At 39.4% G+C, this 5,770-nt stretch overlaps 1 pseudogene; it reads left to right on the top strand.

Annotated features, from left to right (window-relative positions):
• Positions 1-656: 656 nt before the first annotated feature.
• LOC133073336 (olfactory receptor-like protein HbA1) lies at positions 657-1,571 on the top strand (annotated as a pseudogene).
• The last annotated feature ends 4,199 nt before the right edge of the window (positions 1,572-5,770 follow it).

Raw genomic sequence — 5,770 nt, 5'->3', positions numbered from 1 at the left:
TGTTAAAGACAATATGTAAGGCAAAAAAGCCAATAATTAGTGTGCACTTACTAGGAGCTCAATAAGACTCTGTTAAAAGTTTGCATGCATTGACTCATTTAATCCTCACAGCACTTTACAAGGTAGCTATTACTATTATTACTCCTACTTCACAGGTGAAGAAATGTAACTTCCTAGGGTCCGGGCACTTGCAGAAGATGCACTCAGGCTTAAGTTGTAATCCCAAAGTGCACAGCACGTGGCCTGAGGCTGACCCGCTGCTCATTCTTCTCTGCTTGTTTCATTTCACTCTCCTACATCACTTCACCGGGTGTGTACCCACCTGGTGAACTCTGGAAAAGTTCACTGAAGTTGGAATTACTGGATACTTATTCTGGAATTTTCTCTGCTATTGGTTATGGGACTTTGAATTTCTAGGCTGTGGATTTCTCACCCATATACTGATGGATTCCTATGGAGCCTTGCAATATTATAGGTTCAAATCTGATAGTTTGCCCTGGTCTCTATTTCACTTCTGTTTCTTTAGCCACAGTATGCAACTAAAAGTCGTATGCTCTCCTAGGGATTAATTTATTTTTTCTGTGTCCCCTTTTTGAAGATGTGTTTACCAAATTTCTCTGCTCTTCTCCAGGGGAATCCAGAGTCTGTTCCTGGTTAATGAAAGTGACATGAGGGTCACAGAGTTCATTTTCACAGGTTTGAATTTCAGTCCTTAATTGCAGGCCTGCCTTTTCCTGCTCTTTCTGAGTTTCTACCTCAGCAACCTAACAGGGAACTTGGGTATGATTATTCTGACACAGATGGATTCCCACCTTCATGGGCCCATGTACTTTTCCCCAGTCACTTGTCTTTCGTGGACATGTCGTGAGCCCCAGGATGCTCTCCGACTTCTTTGTGAGGATGAGAGCCATGTCTTTCCGGGGCTATGCTTGGCAATGGCTGCTTTGGGTTCTTCACAGCCTTGGAGGGTGTCCTCTGGTGTCCGTGGCCTATGACCGCTGTGTCAGCATCTGTAACCCCCTGCTGTGTTCCGTCGCCATGTCCCAGAGACTCTGAGTCCAGCTGGTGGTGGGTCCCTATGTCATCGGCTTCGTGAACCCCATGATGCACACATGATGCTTTTCGCCTTCCTTTCTGCAGCCCCAATGTCATCCATCGCTTCCTCTGTGACTTGCCCCCTCTGCTTCCCCTTGTGCGTGTGGACACCAGTCTCAGCAAGTGGGTGGTTTTTGTCGTGGCTGGAGCTGCGGGCATCTTCAGTGGCCTGACTGTCTTGGACTCCTGCCTGACAGCCTCATCGCCATCCTGAAGATCCGCTCTGCTGATGGGAGACACGAAGCCTCGTCTACCTGCTCTGCACATCCGAGAGCCGTGTCTATCCTGTATGGCCCTCTTCTCTTTATTTATGTGCGGCCTAGTGCCCGCAACCCCTGGGTCTCGACAAAGTGGTGTCCGTGGTTTACACTGCAGGCATCCTCATGTTGAACCCACTTACCTATAGCTTGAGGAATAAGGAGGTCAAAGATGTTATGCGCAGGGCCGTGTTGAAGAGGACGTTTTCTAGGACATAAATTCTTATCTAGAAAGGAAGTTGCAGGAGAAAGCTAAAAGGATAGATTGTGTGGATTCCTAAGGTTCCAGGCCTCTAGCAAGTATTTGGGAATGCAGTGGTACCCCTTTATCCATTCATCCATCCAATTATTCATTCATCTTGTCAATCAATGTGGATTCGTTAAGCCTTGTATGTGATCTTTTCTGTATACGAAGCCAAAGTTATAGTTCAAACCCACAGCCCATTTAATTTGGTTCCTTTCAGCCACCTCATAGTCCAATCGTTTTCAGAAAAAGTTTATTATTTAATATCAGCTACTATTTTTAAAAATACTCTGCATATATATTTTCTTTTTCTGTGGACTGCTTGGAATGGGACTTTTATTTTTATTTTTTTTTACATTTATTTTTATTAGTTGGAGGCTAATTACTTTACAATATTGTAGTGGTTTTTGTCATACATTGACATGAATCAGCCATGGATTTACATGTATTCCCCATCCCAATCCCTCCTCCCACCTCCCTCTCTACCCGATCCCTCTGGGTCTTCCCAGTGCACCAGGCCTGAGCACTTGTCTCATGCACCCAACCTGGGCTGGTGATCTGTTTCACCATAGATAATATACATGTTTCGATGCTGTTCTTTCGAAACATCCCACCCTCGCCTTCTCCCACAGAGTCCGAAAGACTGTTCTGTACATCTGTGTCTCTTTTTCTGTTTTACATATAGGGTTATCATTACCATCTTTCTAAATTCCATATATACGTGTGGTATACTGTAATGGTCTTTATCTTTCTGGCTTACTTCACTCTGTATAATGGGCTCCAGTTTTATCCATCTCATTAGAAATGATTCAAAAGAATTCTTTTTAATGACTGAGTAATATTTCATGGTGTATATGTACCACCGCTTCCTTATCCATTCATCTGCTGATGGGCATCTAGGTTGCTTCCATGTTCTGGCTATTATAAACTGTGCTGCGATGAACATTGCAATGCACTTGTCTCTTTCAGATCTGGTTTCCTCAGTGTGTATGCCCAGAAGTGGGATTGCTGGGTCATATGGCAGTTCTATTTCTAGTTTTTTAAGAAATCCCCACACTGTTCTCCATAGCGGCTGTACTAGTTTGCATTCCCACCAACAGTGTAAGAGGGTTCCCTTTTCTCCACACCCTCTTCAGCATTTATTGCTTGTAGACTTTTGGATAGCAGCCATCCTGACTGGCATGTAATGGTACCTCATTGAAGTTTTGATTTGCATTTCTCTGATAATAAGTGATGTTGAGCATCTTTTCATGTGTTTGTTAGCCATCTGTATGCCTTCTTTGGAGAAATGTCTGTTTAGTTCTTTGGCCCATTTTTTGATTGGGTCATTTATTTTCCTGGAATTGAGCTTCAGGAGTTGCTTGTATATTTTTGAGATTAATCCTTTGTCTGTTGCTTCATTTGCTATTATTTTCTCCCAATCTGAGGGCTGTCTTTTCACCTTGCTTATAGTTTCGTTTGTTGTGCAAAAGCTTTTAAGTTTCATTAGGTCCCATTTGTTTATTTTTGCTTTTATTTCCAATATTCTGGGAGGTGGGTCATAGAGGATCCTGCTGTGATTTATGTTGGAGAGTGTTTTGCCTATGTTCTCCTCTAGGAGTTTTATAGTTTCTGGTCTTACATTTAGATCTTTAATCCATTTTGTGTTTATTTTTGTGTATGGTGTTAGAAAGTGTTCTAGTTTCATTCTTTTACAAGTGGTTGACCAGTATTCCCAGCACCACTTGTTAAAGAGGTTGTCTTTTTTCCATTGTATATCCTTGCTTCCTTTATCGAAGATAAGGTGTCCATAGGTTCGTGGATTTGTCTCTGGGCTTTCTATTCTGTTCCATTGATCTATATTTCTGTCTTTGTGCCAGTACCATACTGTCTTGATGACTGTGGCTTTGTAGTGGAGCCTGAAGTCAGGCAGGTTGATTCCTCCAGTTCCATTCTTCTTTCTCAAGATTACTTTGGCTATTTGAGGTTTTTTGTATTTCCATACAAATTCTGAAATTATTTGTTCTACTTCTGTGAAAAATACCATTGGTAGCTTGATAGGGAGTGCATTGAATCTATTGATTGCTTTGAGTTGTATAGCCATTTTCACAATATTGATTCTTCCAATCCATGAACATGGTATATTTCTCCATCTGTTTGTGTCCTCTTTGATTTCTTTCATCAGTGTTTTATACTTTCCTATATATAGTTATTTTGTTTCTTTAGGTAGAAATACTCCTTAGCATTTTATTCTTTTTGTTGCAATGGTGAATGATATTGTTTCCTTAATTTCTCTTTCTGTTTTCTCATCATTAGTATATAGGAATGCAAGGGATTTCTGTGTGTTAATTTTATATCCTGCAACTTTACTATATTTGCTGATTAGCTCTAGTAGTTTTCTGGTAGAGTCTTTAGGGTTTTCTATGTAAAGGATCATGTCATCTGCAAACAGTGAGAGTTTCACTTCTTCTTTTCCTATCTAGATTCCTTTTACTTCTTTTTCTGCTCTGATTGCTGTGGCCAGAACTTCCAACACTATGTTGAATAGTAGTGGTGAGAGTGAGCACCCTTGTCTTGTTCCTGATTTTAGGGGAAATGCTTTCAATTTTTCACCATTGAGGGTGATACTTGCTGTGGGTTTGTCATATATAGCTTTTATTATGTTGAGCTATGTTCCTTCTATTCCTGCTTTCTGGAGAGTTTTAATCATAAATGGGTGTTGAATGTTGTCAAAGGCTTTCTCTGCATCTATTGGGATAATCATATGGTTTTTATCTTTCAATTTGTTAATGTGGTGTATTACATTGATTGATTTGCAGATATTAAAGAATGCTTGCATTCCTGGGATAAAGTTCACTTGGTCATGGTTTATGATTTTTTTAATATGTTGTTGGATTCTGTTTGCTAGAATTTTGTTAAGGATTTTTGCATCTATGTTCATCAGTGATATTGGCCTGTAGTTTTCTTTTTTGTGGCATCTTTGCCTGGTTTTGGAATTAGGGTGATGGTGGCCTCATAGAATGACTTTGGAAGTTTACCTTTTTCTGCAATTTTCTGGAAGAGTTTGAGTAAGATAGGTGTTAGCTCTTCTCTAAATTTTTGGTAGAATCCAGCTATGAAGCCATCTGGTCCTGGGCTTTTGTTTGGTGGAAGATTTCTGATTACCGTTTCGATTTCTTGCTTGTGATGGGTCTGTTAAGGTCTTCTATTTCTTCCTGGTTCAGTTTTGGAAAGTTGTACTTTTCTAAGAATTTGTCCATTTCTTCCAAGTTGTCCATTTTATTGGCATAGAGCTGCTGGTAGTAGTCTCTTATAATCCTTTGTATTTAAGTGTTGTCTGTTGTATTCTCTCCATTTCCATTTCTAATTTTGTTGATTTGGTTCTTCTCCCTTTGTTTCCTAATGAGTCTGACTAACGGCTTCTCAATTTTGTTTATTTTTTCAAAAAACCAGCTTTTAGCTTTGTTGATTTTTGCTATGGTCTCTTTTGTTTCTTTTGCATTTATTTCTGCCCTAATTTTTAAGGTTTCTTTCGTTCTACTAACCCTGGGGTTCTCCATTTCTTCCTTCTCTAGTTGCTTTAGGTGTAGAGTTAAGTTATTTATTTGACTTTTTCCTTGTTTCTTGAGGTAAGCCTGTATTGCTTTGAACCTTCCCCTTAGCACTGCTTTTACAGTGTCCGATAGGTTTTGGGTTGTTGTGTTTTCATTTCATTCATTTCTATGCATATTTTGATTTCTTTTTTGATTTCTTCTATGATTTGTTGGTTATTCAGAAGCGTGTTATTTAGCCTCCATATGTTTGAATTTTTAACAATTTTTTTCCTGTAATTGAGATATAGTCTTACTGCATTGTGTTCAGAAAAGATGACTGGAATGATTTCAATTTTTTTGAATTTACCGAGACTAGATTTATGGCCCAGGATGTGATCTATTCTGCAGAAGGTTCCATGTGCACTTGAGAAAAAGGTGAAGTTGATTATTTTGGGGTGAAATGTCCTATAGATATCAATTAGGTCTAGCTGGTCCATTGTGTCATTTAAAGTTTGTGTTTCCTTGTTAATTTTCTGATTAGTTATCTATCCATATTTGTGAGTGGGGTATTAAAGTCTCCCCCTTTTATTGTGTTACTATTCATTTCCTCTTTCATACTCGTTAGAGTTTGCCTTACATATTGTGGTGCTCATATGTTGGGT

Source organism: Dama dama, chromosome 1 (genome assembly GCF_033118175.1).
Source record: "Dama dama isolate Ldn47 chromosome 1, ASM3311817v1, whole genome shotgun sequence".
NCBI lineage: Eukaryota > Metazoa > Chordata > Mammalia > Artiodactyla > Cervidae > Dama > Dama dama.
The sequence above is the reverse complement of the archived record's forward strand: the minus strand, read 5'-3'. Positions and strand labels throughout refer to the sequence as shown.